Here is a 15014-nt window from a genome sequence, read left to right on the forward strand (position 1 = left end):
GTCTAGAGGTATTTAATTGACAGTGTGAGGTTATTAAATGGCTTTCAAATACACAGAGAAATTACTTTAATATTTTAAACTTATCTTTAATGACTGCCATCAAATGTAGTGAACGTTTAATAAGTCCTTTTCTTTGTGAATTTTTTTTTTTTTAAATCATAAGTGCGAATAGGCCACAATACATTTGTTTTTGAATCATTAAAACAGTGCCAAAAGCTCAAATGTTGAAAAAAAGTGCTAACAAATAACATTGCATATTCATAAACATAAAAAATACATCACATGTGGAAACAGGCAACAGCCCATTGTTTGTGAATCAATAAAACTGTACAACTCCTAAAAACAAAGTTCTCACATTTCATGCAACAAATTTCATGAGGCTGAACACTCATGCATGTTGCAAAATGATTACAGCATTACACTGTTTTTCAGTCTTTGAAATTTTGGAGGACAGCCTTTCAGAATCCATCTGCAGAATGACTTTCTGAACAAATTCAAAATAGTACTTGAGTTCTTTTGGGTATGCCAAATCAAATGCATAGATTGCACCCAGCATCATTGCACAGGCTTGTGCAAAAGATTTAATCTGCTCCAGAATCATTTCTCCTTCAATAACAATGCCGATGTCATCATACTCTCCAAGAACTCCCCTTTCCTTTTTAATCACGGTGATGCCCATGGTGATGTTTGCCAGGTCTTCCAAGAACTAATTTCTTTGAGTGTCCTATATTTAAATGACAAGAAACTGTTATTAGAAATTGTTTTTGATTCATAACTGTTTGAAAAGTCTATACAATCAAAGGAAATTTGGACCACAACATATATATATATATATATATATATATATATATATATATATATATATATAATTATTAAAACAGTAAGATGTTTTCATTTTTTTTAAATATGAATAGAATATGCTGGAAAAGCAAAGAATCTGCAAGAGCTGCAGGATTTTTCTGAAGAACAGTGGGCAGTTTAACAGCTCTGGACAAAAAAGGCAAATAATTGTCACACACACACACACACACACACACACACACACACACACACACACACACACACACACACACACACACACACACACACACACACAAAACAGTTGTGGATCATTTAGGTAGTCATTTACAAAATTCATAAATTATATAGTGTTTGTGCTGGTATCTTAAGCACATTGCATTTGTCTATAATTGTAACAGCTTTTATTGTTATTAACTAAGCTCAGAAAACAACTAGTTTGGGAGTATACCGGTACCTATTTATCGGTGAAAGACCGTCTCGAGAAGACCGCAGAAGATCAATGCCTACTACATCATTACCACTGTGGCCCTGCTAAAACTGATTTGCGCATGAAAAGTAGTAGGTAAATAACATGCTTGACGCTAACACTGGATTGAGCAACTAAGCAATAAACATGCCTTTGAAGAGTGCAAAATAATGTGCAGTGCCAGGTAGTAGCATGAAAACAATCTGTTATTTAAACTGATTAAATTATATATAGAAAGCGATCAAAGAACGCTCCCTTTAAAATCGCTGGAGCTGTCAATCAAACAGCGCAAGTTTTAGGTGAGTTCTGAATCTGGACTCTTGCCAAATGTCCCATTATAATCAACTAACCTTTTATTTACATTGTGTTTGCACTGTTAGTTATGATGAAATCCTTTGTGAGCGCAAAAATCAAGTTGCAATGACTAGATCACAGCATTCACACTCTCATAATGTCTGTGATCGGCTACAATGCTCATCGTTAGGCTTGCACGATATTGAAGAAAAATGCAATATGCAATAGCTTGTTAGGCAATCAGTGGGTGCTTACACTTAAGTCAATAATACAAAATAGGTGTGCAAGTTCCTCAAACCCAAACTGGGCTCAGGTGCAGGACAAAGGGGGCAAACTGAAGCAAAAAACTAAACGTAATGTCTGATGTCTAAGGAGCCGTTATATCAGTGTGCGGACATTACATTTAGTTTTTTGCTTCCGTTTACACTTAAGCCTCACAGCAAAGCGTTCAAATCAGAGGGCTAGAATCAGGGAAGGAAAAACTGATTTTATTTCTAAATTATGGCAATTTTTTAAGTAAAATCATACTGACATTGCAAGTGGACCTTTGCAACATTTATAAAACAAAATAATGCAGTTCATGACCCCTTTAAGACCCCTACTATGAGTGATGATAATAATACAATTTATATATTATAATTATTATAATTTTAATTTATAATAATATAAAATTACTTACTGTGCAAAGTGTTGGAATAATAAAACTCCAGCAACTTAACATCCAATGTCGACCTAAGGTACAAAAAAAAAACACATCCTTAACCAGTAAACAGGGCCCGGTTTCCCGATAACGCTCACTCTTAGCCTGCTAAGAAGACTCGAAAGATATATCTTACCAAATTTGTTTATTTTCCTAAGTGTGTTCCCCGAACTATACCTTAGGAAGCCGCTTAAGATATACCTTCTTACGTGCGACGTGACCAGGCGCTGTCCGTGCCAATGGTGCTGAATTGTTTGAAATCGATGGCTCGAGAATCAATTATTCTCTCGTGCAGGGGCTGTTTATGTGAAAAAGCGGTCATCTTTATAAAAGAAGCACTTCAGAAATAGTTGAAATTTCAATTTATTATGATTATTGGATATTATAAAAAATAATTCAAACTATAATAGCCTATAAAAGCGTAGCCTACATATTTTAAAATTGTAACATATAGCCTATTGCTGCCACAATAACCTTTTCAAAAATTTACGTGCCGCCTTTTCTTTCCCATTTTTGTTCGCTGAGGTGGAGCTGCGATGAAATATTGTTCTTGTGTAAATACTTTCCAGCATTTCAGTAATAAAAGTTTACATCTTGCGTACGGTGCTCGGCAGTGATCAAAAAGGATTTAAACCGTGAATTTTGAATCTCTTGTAAACTCGGAGATGTGGATTCAGACGGCAATTAAATTACCACACGACCTGTTTGTCAAAAAACAGAAGGTACTAATTTGGCCAGGGATTTTTACGCGGATTGGGTGAGAAAAACATTGATATTATGGATTCGGACGGCACTAAAATCACCGACTTACCCCTGTAAATGTTTAAAATACCGGACGAGCCCATGAGAAACAATATTAGCGTCCGAATAGGACTTAACTGACAGTAGCCTATGCTTTCACTGGCCTTTAAAAGAGCGTTTTAATTCAATTAATAATATTGTATAATAATATAATTAAAAATCTAACAACAATCAGTGTAATGACAATTTTATTATTTGCATGAAAACACTTGAATTAGCCTAATGTAATACTGTCTGGGTGTATTAAAACTTCAGAATTATATTCATTTAGACCTGCAACAACGCTAAGAGAGAGCTACGAATGGTCCAGACCAACCTTACGAAAGTGTGACTTACAAAAGATATACTTAGCGTACGAACGTTTCGGGAACCGTCCCATAAGGTTAAGAGAGAGGTTAAGGAATAGGTTAAGAACTACTTAGAAATAAGAACGCTTTGGGAAACCGGGCCCAGATTGTTTACTGTAATGAATGATGCTTCATAATGAAACATTACTTACTGTGCAAATCGTTTGAAAAAAACTCTGGGACTGGACTGAAAACGTGAACCTGGAATCTCTGCGTCACTCATGCGCAGACAGCACCTCAAATGAAAGCATGCAAGCACAAAATGATTATTATTGTTTGTTCTGGAATCTGGATACATTTTCATACCACACCATTAAAGCTAGCGAAACTAGGGGTTGTCTCAGTCAGTAGTAAAGATAAAAAAAGCATAATGTAACCAAATGTAAATGCTTTAGCGTTGAGCATATTATATTATGCTTCATAACCACTATTTTATTTAACCAGTCAATAGATTGTTAACTGTAATGAATGATGCTCCATAATGAAACATTACTTACTGGAACCTCAGTGTCACGCATGCGCAGACAGCACCTCAAATGAAAGCAAGCACACAATGATTATTATTGTTAGTTCAAGATATATACTGAACATACCACAACCACACAATAAAACTAGCGAAAATAGGAGATGTTTCAGTAGTAAAGATGTTTGCTTAAATCACAGGATCATAATTACAGGCAGGGGCGATTCTAGGATTTTCATTTTAGGGGAGCTCAGCCCCCCAATGAGGGTATGATTTAAAAAAAAAAAAAAAAGTTAGTTTATGGTCTAATGCGCATTATTTACTATATTTTATAATCACTGAGGTACCAAATGCGAGGTATTTAGGGGGGTTCGGGGGCATGCTCCCCCGAGAAAATTTTGATTTCTCTGATCTACATATGTGCATTTTAAGATGTTTTGAAGGCCAAACAAATTGGATGACAAAAGCTTTAAAACCATGTGCGGGCAGCTGTTTATTTTCCACACTTCATCAGCATCACACTCTTCTTCTCTTTGTTTTTATCTTGCTCTGTCTTTTCCCCTCCTAAAGCTGAGCTTTGACTGATTTAGGCTTTTCATTTTTGTCTGTCAGTGAAGAAAGTAAACATAGGGTCAACTGATAGGTTGATTTATGAATCATTTTCTCAGACAAAGCTACCAGGAAAGCTAGGTAACTAAGTTTATTAAATTCATTCACAATATGTACACATTCATTATTGATCTAGGCCTAATACATGGCCATAGACAGGGCTTTATAATCAAAGAGGTCATAAATTTGAGGTTGTTATAGGGTTAAACATTTTTATTTCTCTGATATGTGCATTTCAAGACGTTTGAAGGCCAAAAAAGGATAAGAAATAGATTTAAAACCTGCTCTCTCCTCATCTCCATCACTGTCTTTTTCTCTCAGTCTCCTGATCTTGCCCTGTCTCTTCCCCTCCTAAAGCTGAACTTTTTTAATTTACTGAAGGCTACAAATTGTATTATATTAATTCTCAACATGTACACATGCACTATTAATCTTGTGCCTATGAAAACGGCTTTGTTAATGTTTCTTGTCCCCTCACAATGACATAATTACACGTTATATAGGCCTATTTTCAGCTCAAAATGGCGAAATTAGACAAAAGTTTATTAGTTTTCTAATTATTTTTGTCATTCGTGGCCATTTTGAGCTGAATTTTGAGCTGAAAATAGGCCTATATAACGTGTAATTATGTCATTTATGACCTAAAAAACTGTCAAATATAAAATGTTTAGTTTAGCTACTTACATCTTAACTCGCACTTGACCGTAAACTGAAGCGTCAGTCGTGCTGCTAAAATTCCCATAGACAGTATATAAACTGGACACAGCGACCCCATTGGATTCAACGGAGGCAAGTGAAGTCAATTAGAAGCACTAACTTCCTGATGGTCGAGCGTACTGCGCAGACTCACACTGAGCTTGACGACGTAGATGTGACGTGAGCAACCCGTCTGTCTTCTAGTAGCTGTGCCAAGCGAAATCTGAATCATTCCCTTCCGAAACTTGCAGAGACGGAGAGTGTGAGTAGGAGCTGTCCATGAGCTAGGAGCAGGAGAAACTTTTGCTAAGTATTCTGATTAATTACTTTGCCATTTTGCCTCCACGTCCCCCCGATTGCGCGCGAGCTTCTCCTCCTGTCCATACGGTAATCTCTCTACTGTGCGACAGAGAGTCGCGTTGGTATGACGCAATCGTTAGCCTATTTTTACAAAAACTGCTTCTACGGGGCCATAACGTAAGATACAAGGTAATGGAGCCTTTTATACATTTTCGTGTTTCTTTAGAAATAAATAATGGACAAATGGAGTCTTTAAACGCCTCAGATGTAAAGTTATTCGCTGTCAAAGTGACGCCAAAATGAATGGGAGTCAATGGGATGCTAACAGCATGTGATGGTCTGATAGCCAATGGCGGCACCCGGGGAAGCTTCAACATAATATGAAACGCTGCCCCCCTGAAAATTCCATGTAAAATTTGCGCTCAGCAGCTTCTGTGAACATAAAGCCCGCCTACTTTGATTTGATTGGTCATCTCAAATATTCTGACACTGACGAGAGGTGAAAGACCAATGAGGCTCAGATGAACAAACACACACACACACACACGCGCGCGCCTCTGTTTCTGACCTGCGCTCTGCTTGGCGCTTCTGCCGACTGAAGATGAAGAACATTATTTAACCTTGTCAAAGACAAATATATATATATATCTTTTTAGAATAACAACATTTCTTACTCCAAGTTTTAGGGGTGCTGAGCTCCTTTTTAGGGGTGCTGAAGCACCCCTAAAAAGGGGCTAGCCTCGCCCATGATTACAGGTACATATTTACAGGATCCCTATTGTTAACTTGTGTCACTGAAAGATTCAGAAATCCAATGCTATATTTTGAACTTTACCAATATGAAATTATCCACATAATTATAAAATACTACAGCACACACAGTCGTTGACTGACAAAGTAACTTACAAGGAAGCAGAAACACAATCTCCCCCTCATTGCTTCAAAAACCCATAATCGCTAACTGAAGTTTTAATTTTTCGGTAACATGCAAACCGTATAACGATTAACTTAGAGGCCTTTCCCACAGAAGTCGTTTTCCACTCCATAGTTTTTCTATGTAAGCACACGCTAAATTGACGTGTTTGCGCCGCGAGTTCACCAAAGTCTTTTTCAGCCACTGAAAACGCCAGGCGCTCGGCTAAAAACACCCAGCTGCTCTAAAAGAAATATAGATCAAATATTACCCGTCCAGAACGATTTATATCTCACGTGTAACCACCAAAGACACATTAGAAGCCGCAGCAAATTCTTGAAGGACTTAGGTATACCGGCGCTAGCTATAGGCAGAGCAGGCGATTGCCTAGGGCCTCGGGAATTGAGGAGGGGCCTCCATAACCGTAACATCCCCTATATATATAGTCCACCAGTCAAGACGGACAGAAATACGAGCCTCATTGTTCATTGGATATTGTTGAATTGTCACTCATCTGCAGTTAAACCAATTAATGTTTCCATTTCAAAGCGGGTGCCGGCTTCTGAAAGTTTGTTTAACGAACGCATCCATCAGGTGCTGTGAAGCAAAAGCCTAAATAGGCACTCAAAGAAGCACAGCTCGTAATGCAGGTGTGTGAGTTGTCGTCATCTATTTTGGAGTGATTGCAATGTATTCTAAATATAAACTTGTACTGTAGATCAGCGTCATTTCTGGAAAAATCATTCACCTCTTTATTACGAGTTTAAAACATAGACAGTATATAAACTGGACACAGCGACCCCATTGGATTCAACGGAGACAAGTGAAGTCAATTAGAGGCACTAACTTCCTGATGGTCGAGCGTACTGCGCAGACTCAAACTGAGCTTGACGACGTAGATGTGACGTGAGCAACCCGTCTGTCTTCTAGTAGCTGTGCCAAGAGAAATCTGAATCATTCCCTTCCGAAACTTGCAGAGACGGAGAGTGTGAGTAGGAGCTGTCCATGAGCTAGGAGCAGGAGTAACTTTTGCTAAGTATTCTGATTAATTATATTGTCATTTTGCCTCCACGTCCCCCCGATTGCCCGTGAGCTTCTCCTCCTGTCCATACGGTCATTCTCTACTGTGCGACAGAGAGTCGCGTGGTTATGACGCAATCGTTAGCCTATTTTTACAAAAACTGCTTCTACGGGGCCATAACATAAGCTACAAGGTAATGGAGCCTTTTATACATTTTCGTGTTTCTTTAGAAATAAATAATGGACAAATGGAGTCTTTAAACGCCTCAGATGGAAAGTTATTCGCTGTCAAAGTGACGCCAAAATGAATGGGAGTCAATGGGATGCTAACAGCAGGTGATGGTCTGATAGCCAATGGCGGCGCCCGGGGAAGCTTCAACATAATATGAAACGCTGCCCCCCTGGTTTAAAAGAGCGCGAGCGTCATCATTAACGTGCCCAGACGCGACGCTTTGAATTTGCGCGTACAAGGAATAACATCGCGTCGGGAGCTGACTAGTAAAAAAGCTACAAAAGTAAAAGACAAGACGTTTGTATTCAAAGCTAAAAAGCCAACACACTACAGCATTTTTAAATGTTTAAATGTTTAAAATAAAGGATCTCATATCTATGGGTCTATCTTCTAAATTCTGCTGATGAGTTTAAAATATTTTATTTTTTCTGCTCAGTAGCGATCGTGTCTTTCTCTTCCACTTGATTTGTGTATAGCATATTTAAGGTAACAATGCAATACATAATATCATAATATCTGCAGTCAATATTGATTAAATGGGAGGGAAAAATCCTGCCCAGCTATGAAAAAAATGATAAAAGCACTTATGTTCATCTACTGAAGTGGTATTCTGGAACTGTGAATAAATTTAATAAAACAGCAAAATAACAACAACAACAACAATAACATCTTCATTAAACAAAAAAGAGATTACCTTAGATAAAGTTTGATTAATATGTACATACAGTACCGGTAAAAAGTCTGGACCCATTACTATTTTTAATGTTTAAAGTTTCATATTATGCTCTACAAGCCTGCATTTATTTGATCAAAAATAGAGAAAAACAAAAACAAAAACAGGAATATTCAGCAAGGATGTGTTAAATATATAAAAAGTGATAGTGAAGACTTTTTTAAAACAACTTTTTAAAAATCAAAAAATCCTGAAAAAAAGTATCACAGGTTATAAAATAAATATTAAGCACAATTTCTAAACATTTGATAATAAATCAGAATATTAAAGTTTTCTGAAGGATCACGTGACACTAAATTCAGTTTTGCATCACAGAAATATATTTTAAAGTATAGTAAAATAGAAAACCATTATTTAATAATATTTCACTATATTATTTTTCTGTATTTTTGATCAAATAAATCCAGGCTTGATGAGCATAAGAGACTTCTTTCAAAAACATTAAAAATAGTAATTTGTCCAAACTTATGTACTGTATAAGTAAAAATATACTAAATTTAAAATTAAATGTTGTATAAATATAAAGGTTAGGAATCATATTTGTTTCAAGTGTTTTTTATTGGGGGTGGGGGGCCTCCAACATGAATTTTGCCTAGGGCCTCCTAATGTCTAGAACCGGCCCTGGGTATAACCAGATTAACCGGGTGTATAACGTAAACAGTCTGTTCGGAGGATGACGGTCTGGAGCTCAGAAAACGTTGAACAATTTTTAGGAGCTATCTTTATAAACAAAGACCATATTTGAAGTTTATAAAACTACATTCTCGCCTAAAATATCTTAAAAGTACATACCGTGACATAAAATCAGTAATATTTGAACAATTATGGTGTGCGCGCGCAAAGTATGTGACGGTCGCTGTGTTTTTGTCTAGCTGCTATAACGTTAACTTTACATGTTCTGAATCTGAACCAGAGCATTTTATACTCTTTATACAACCAACAAACTATGTATTGTAATAAACAGTGATATATAATAAGAATTATTACTTACTGTGCAAATGGAATGAAAAAACTCCACCTCCAAAAAAATTCAACTCCGACTCTTGCACTGCTTGAAGAAGCTGACTGGAAAGGCGCCAAAGATGTGCGCATGCGCAAAGAACCAACTTATTTTTTTTTAAGTGACTTTAATTAATTCACATAGCTTGATTCAAAATGCATGTCATTCTCATAAAACCAATGATTTTTTTTTTATTAAAATCAACAACTAAATTTAAATGATTTAAATGAGCAAAATTTCATTATGCTTAATTTAATTGGGGCCATAATCATTTTTTTCAGTGCAGTAAGTTATAAGAAGTGCGCAAGTACATAAACGCATTTCGGTAGAGTTGAGGGAGCATTCCTGTGGGCGGAGGTTAGTCAAAAAACGGTTTTAGTGACGTCATTAAAGCAGGATGTAGAGGGATGTAGTCCAAGCGAGCCGTTCGATGTAGTCAACTTCTGTTAAAGGTCCCGTATTATGCCCCTTTTCACAAGATGTAAAATAAGTCTCTGATGTCCCCAGAGTGTGTATGTGAAGTTTCAGCTCAAAATACCCAACAGATCATTTTTTACAGCATGTTTAAATTGTCATTTTTTGGGGCACAGAAAAACGCGCTGTTTTAGTGTGTGCCCTTTAAATGCAAATGAGGTGCTGCTGGACGACGCAGGGGGCGGAGCTTCATGAGCTCACGCTCAGTCTCTCAGGACAATTTCATCTCACGGAATGATGATAATATCAGAAACTCTCAGTAACGGCGTTCATTTCGAGTCGGACAATAATGCCTACAGAGTCAGAGTGCTGTATAGAGATGAAACAGGTATAGTTTAGTAGTTTAATTACGGTTATTATAACGTATTTGTCATCTGCTTGTATGTATCCATTATTTATTAATAGCCTACAAGTCTGCTGTCTGAATGATGATAAAACATATACTGATGAGTTTAATAAAGTTTATTGTACATCACACAAAAGATGAAGCGTCAGTTTTACTTCAGAAAATCACCGTAAGAGCTGAGTAAACACAGTAGGCTAAGTTATAAGAAGTGCGCAAGTAGCCAGTAGAGTTGAGGGAGCATTCCTGTGGGCGGAGGTTAGTCAAGAAACGGTTCTAGTGACATCACTAAAGAAGGAAGTAGAGGGGTGTAGTCCAATCGAGCCGTTTTTTGTAGTCAACTTCTGTTAAATAAAATATCTCGCTTGGCATTGAACTTTGAGCTTTATCATTTTACAGATATTATTTATGCTCTAACAGCAACATTACACACTAACTAAAGTTTGAAACATGGGATCACGCAGAACGGGACCTTTAAAATTGTCACTTTTTGAAGGTGAGCAAAAATGCACAGTTTTTGTGTCTGTCCCTTTAAATGCAAATGAGCTGCTGTTCCCGGCACAGAGGGCGGAGCTTCAACAGCTTGTGTCCTGACAATTTCAAAAACATTTAGCCTTTTATGTTCAAACCGGAGTCAGACAATGATGGAGATCCTCAAGAAGAAGTGACAACATATAGACAACATTTCTGAATGGTTAGTTCAGTGGTTCCCAATTCCAGTCCTCGTGACCCACTGCTCTGCACATTTTGTATGTCTCCCTTATTTAACACACCTGAACCAGATCATCAGCTCATTAGGAGAGACTCCATGAACTGAACTGAGTGTGTCAGATAAGAGAGACCTACAAAATGTGCAGAGCAGTGGGTCACGAGGACTGGAATTGGGAACCACTGGGTTAGTTGATGAATTTATGTAGCTTATGTGTAGTTATCTTCTAGTCATTGATTACCATATTCTGTCATGATAATCTATAAATCACGTTCCCGGGGACGGGGTTTATGTAAATTTTAGGGTTAGTGATGTCACTAACCCTGGAGGAATGTCGGGTAGTATCTACCAGCCGTTTGTTATAGTCCTTAAAAAGCCATTTCTTTAAAAGAAAATATCTCCCTTTGCTTTGAACTCTGAGCGTCGTAACTTCGCAGATGTTGTTTATTCTCAAACAGCAACACACTAACTGAAGTTAAAAATCAAAAATCATCAACCTCCCGTTTAAATTACAGGCATACATGTTTACACACAATTAAAAAATGTTTGATAAAGTAATAACTAGGAGAAGGAAAATTAGGAAAAAGGGAGGAAACAATGATTTGTTTTATTTAAACGTGACTCAGTGTTGATGTACCTGTTGATTGTGCAGTTTGTGGTCCTGTTGAACTGGTTAAACTTTTGTCAACAGGACATCACAAACCAACATGAATGTACCAGGCCTGGGGCTCGTTCTTCGTACGTTGCTTATTACATCCGAGATCAAATGACACATCCAAGATGATATCATCGTGCTAATCATGATCCGGCTAACTCGGTTCTTCGAACACACTTGCCGGATATGATTAGTATCGCTGGATTGAGTTATCTGAGATAATTGCGCGTTCATGCGCTGGTTAAAAGGGGATATGTATCGATAGTAGAAACATTGATCAGCAACGCTGCTATTGGCTGTTCAGCGTGGCCAAAGAGCGCGCTCAGTTTTTCTCCTCAGCAGAGCAAGAACTAATTGTCGAAGTTTAATCGGAATTTTAATGTTTAATCAAAACGCCAGGGAACACCTCAAAGTCTGCAAAAGCCAGGAGAGAGGGCTGGCAAAAAGTAGCAGACAATTTAAATCCGTTAGAAGTGGCCATGTTAGATGTTTTTATCACTTATTAGCCTTATATTTTTGTATTTTAATAATTACATAATTACTTTGTGCATTGTAATGTCAGTCACCATACTAGAACATGGGAACAAATAAAAGTGAAGTACAAAAATATTCTACATAATGGTAATTTTTTGTTATATTATAGTCTCTTTTATAAAAGGCACTGCTAAATAAATGGTGTTCTGTTTATAAAAGCAACCAAGAAAAAAGCTGAAAAAAAAGAAAAGATCTTAGTAGCCTACACTGTAAAATAATTTTGCTGCATTAAATTAAGGCCGTATAGTCATTTCAACTGTTAAATCTTGAGTAATGATGAATTGCTTTGACTTGTGAAAGTGAAAACTGATAAACTTATGTTAATGTAAAAATATTTTGCCATGAGTTATTGATCACATTTTTCCCGAGAGTAGTTCATTGTAATGACATTGTGTTTTCCTCTTTTGTGCACTTTTACATAATACACCAACACTTGTATCTGTTCCCAAGAAAGTGGTGGCTGAAATATATGCAGTAAGTGGACATTTTCTAACTTTCCAAAGGAAAGAAAGTATAAGACTTTGTAATGTCCATTTGTTTCCATTGCACTGGACAGTGAATAAACCCTCTCAGATAACTGTCATATGAAGGAACTAGCCTACCTGCAAGTGCATAAATAACTTTACTTAATGTATACTTGTATGCTTTATGGCTGCAATATAAGTTGCAGGATTCCACATCTACAGAAAGGCCCAGAAGAGTCTGCACAGACAGAGGAGACATAGGCCTACAGGTGGGCAGTGTATTGCCAACTTTTCCTTTTTATTTGTTGCATGAAGCATGTGTCTAATATCTCTTGTTGCAGGCACTTGACCACTGGCTTTCCTTTACAAAGAACAATTGAAATAAAACTCAAGGAACTAAGCATATTTGTCTTTTATTAAACATTTAATGAAAAGTGTTTTTTTTTTTTTGGCAATGTTGTGTAATATGACACATGCAACAATGTCACAGGCCCTGTCAGGTGTGCAACCCTCAGACTTTTCAGACACTGAAATCTTCCCTTTAGTTAGCCAAAGTTCATTTCACTGTGTGCCCTTGTCCTGGCTAGAGCTGCATTGTAACTGGTTTGGGTCAGGGAATGGGGTCATAAAACACCTGTCTGCAGGCAGGAACATAATCACCTATGAAAAAATGCAGTTCTGTTAGGATCAGCATAAGTGTATGTAATACAGTGAGCTTGATATTTAATTGTGGAACTTTTCTTACCACTTTCAAATAATGTGCATAAATGTGAATCTCTGAGAATTCTTAAGTCATGCACAGATCCTGGCCATTTTGCTTTCACTTTTGTGATATGGAAGATTTTAGTCAACTGCCTTTTTTTTTATTTGATATAATATTATTAATCTGGAATATAAAGAATCCCAATAGTAACTGGGCTGCACATTTACATTGTGAACCCCCTTTCTGTTCACATAATCCCCTTCATTGAGGACTTGATGGCAGTCTATGGTCTAACCTATAGTCTATGGTACCAATCACGTTAGTGAAGCCTGAGTGACATATACTGTAATCGGCATGGTCATGATTGCATGATCTTCATAAAAAATTATGATAGCCTAAAAAAAAAAAAAACTGCTTTACAACATTGGGTCTTAAGTGGCTTGGAAATGCCACAAAAAACCTAAAACTGTTTTTTAAACCTAAAAGTGCCAGGTAAACTCCGAATGACATGACAGACAGCACTTTCCATCAAGTTCTCTGCATCTCCAATAGTGTAAAGGGAAGAGCCACTCGCAAATAATCTTAGGGCAATGCAAACAGTTTGTGCTGTAGTTAAAGCCCGACTCCGACAAGTCGAAAGTAAATGTGCGTTTCCAACAATTTAATAATGTAAACGACAATCTCACAAATCACAAGCAAAAATAACATCCCAGAAAGTGCACAATCACGCTGCGCTGGACTTCCTGTATCAGCTCCGCTTATAAAGCTGCAGTCTAATCCTGTTAACATGAAATAAGCTGCTCCCGATCAGGTTTAAGTTTGCGCATATGTTGCTATGACAGCAAGTCCAGGATGAGCTTCGAAGAACCAAACAATCCAAGATCATGCCAAATCGCCAACAATCAAATCCAGCTAACTGAGTTAGCGACGTACGAAGAACGGGCCCCTGTGCTTATACGTATTATTTACTTATGATTATAAATCATCATAAATAATAAAGTCATTGAATTGAATTAAAATTAAAATTAATTCTATTGAATTAAAAAATAGAAAAATGGTTCCAACGGATTTTGCTGTGGTATCAAAATTGGTACAGAGAACCGTAAAATTTTAATGGTATCGGTACCGACTACTGGAATTTTGGTATCGAGACATCCCTACCTTTTCTCGTAGCATCGGCTATCTGCTGTAGCTTCTGAGATGAAGCCGGCAAGTGCTCCTCAACTCCAGCTATGTAGGCCTCGATGCAGTACTGCATCCCAGCAGATTTCCAACATGAGCTCCTCTCACGAAATTAGCATTCATCAGATATATATATTTTTTTTTTCACACTTAATTTTGTTCTCAGTAGGCCCATACACTCCAGCTTGCCACCAGGACTGTGCAGTATGACATTTGTTTTGATCAGTGGTATTTTGTTCTTTAGACTTGCGTAGCTTTTCTCAGACATTACAGTGGCATCTGCAATTTTGAAATTAATTATTTGTCCATCCATGAAAATGTCGACAGTCCATGGTCGAATAGGTGCATCCTCCCTTTGAACTGAGCCTAGGAACATAGCTGACCCCCTGCATCCTCATAAGATGTCACTTCTTGCACTGTCTTAGTGTGGCAGACCACAGCGAAATGGACAATCTTTCTGCACTTACGACATTCTGATTATGGGTTTTGTTACATCTTGTGCATTTCTTCCTGTCACTCCGTTCATTTCTATAGCTTGTCCTTTTCTGTTTTTTTTTTTGTTTTTTTTTTTTCCT

General features: G+C 37.3%; 2 long non-coding RNA genes across 2 annotated transcripts in view; both read right to left on the minus strand.

Moving 5' to 3' along the window:
- LOC311295528 overlaps window positions 1-15014 on the minus strand; it is a 108799-nt gene that overhangs the window by 51893 nt on the left and 41892 nt on the right. The window lies entirely within an intron of this gene.
- On the minus strand, window positions 311-4045 carry LOC311295570. Its single transcript, XR_014628355.1, has 4 exons — window positions 3907-4045; window positions 3562-3645; window positions 2241-2293; window positions 311-724 (listed from the first exon to the last, which is right to left on the minus strand). It is a non-coding gene; the product is annotated as an uncharacterized lncRNA (long non-coding RNA).

This window comes from Rutilus rutilus (genome assembly GCF_951802725.1).
Source record: "Rutilus rutilus genome assembly, chromosome: 8".
NCBI lineage: Eukaryota > Metazoa > Chordata > Actinopteri > Cypriniformes > Leuciscidae > Rutilus > Rutilus rutilus.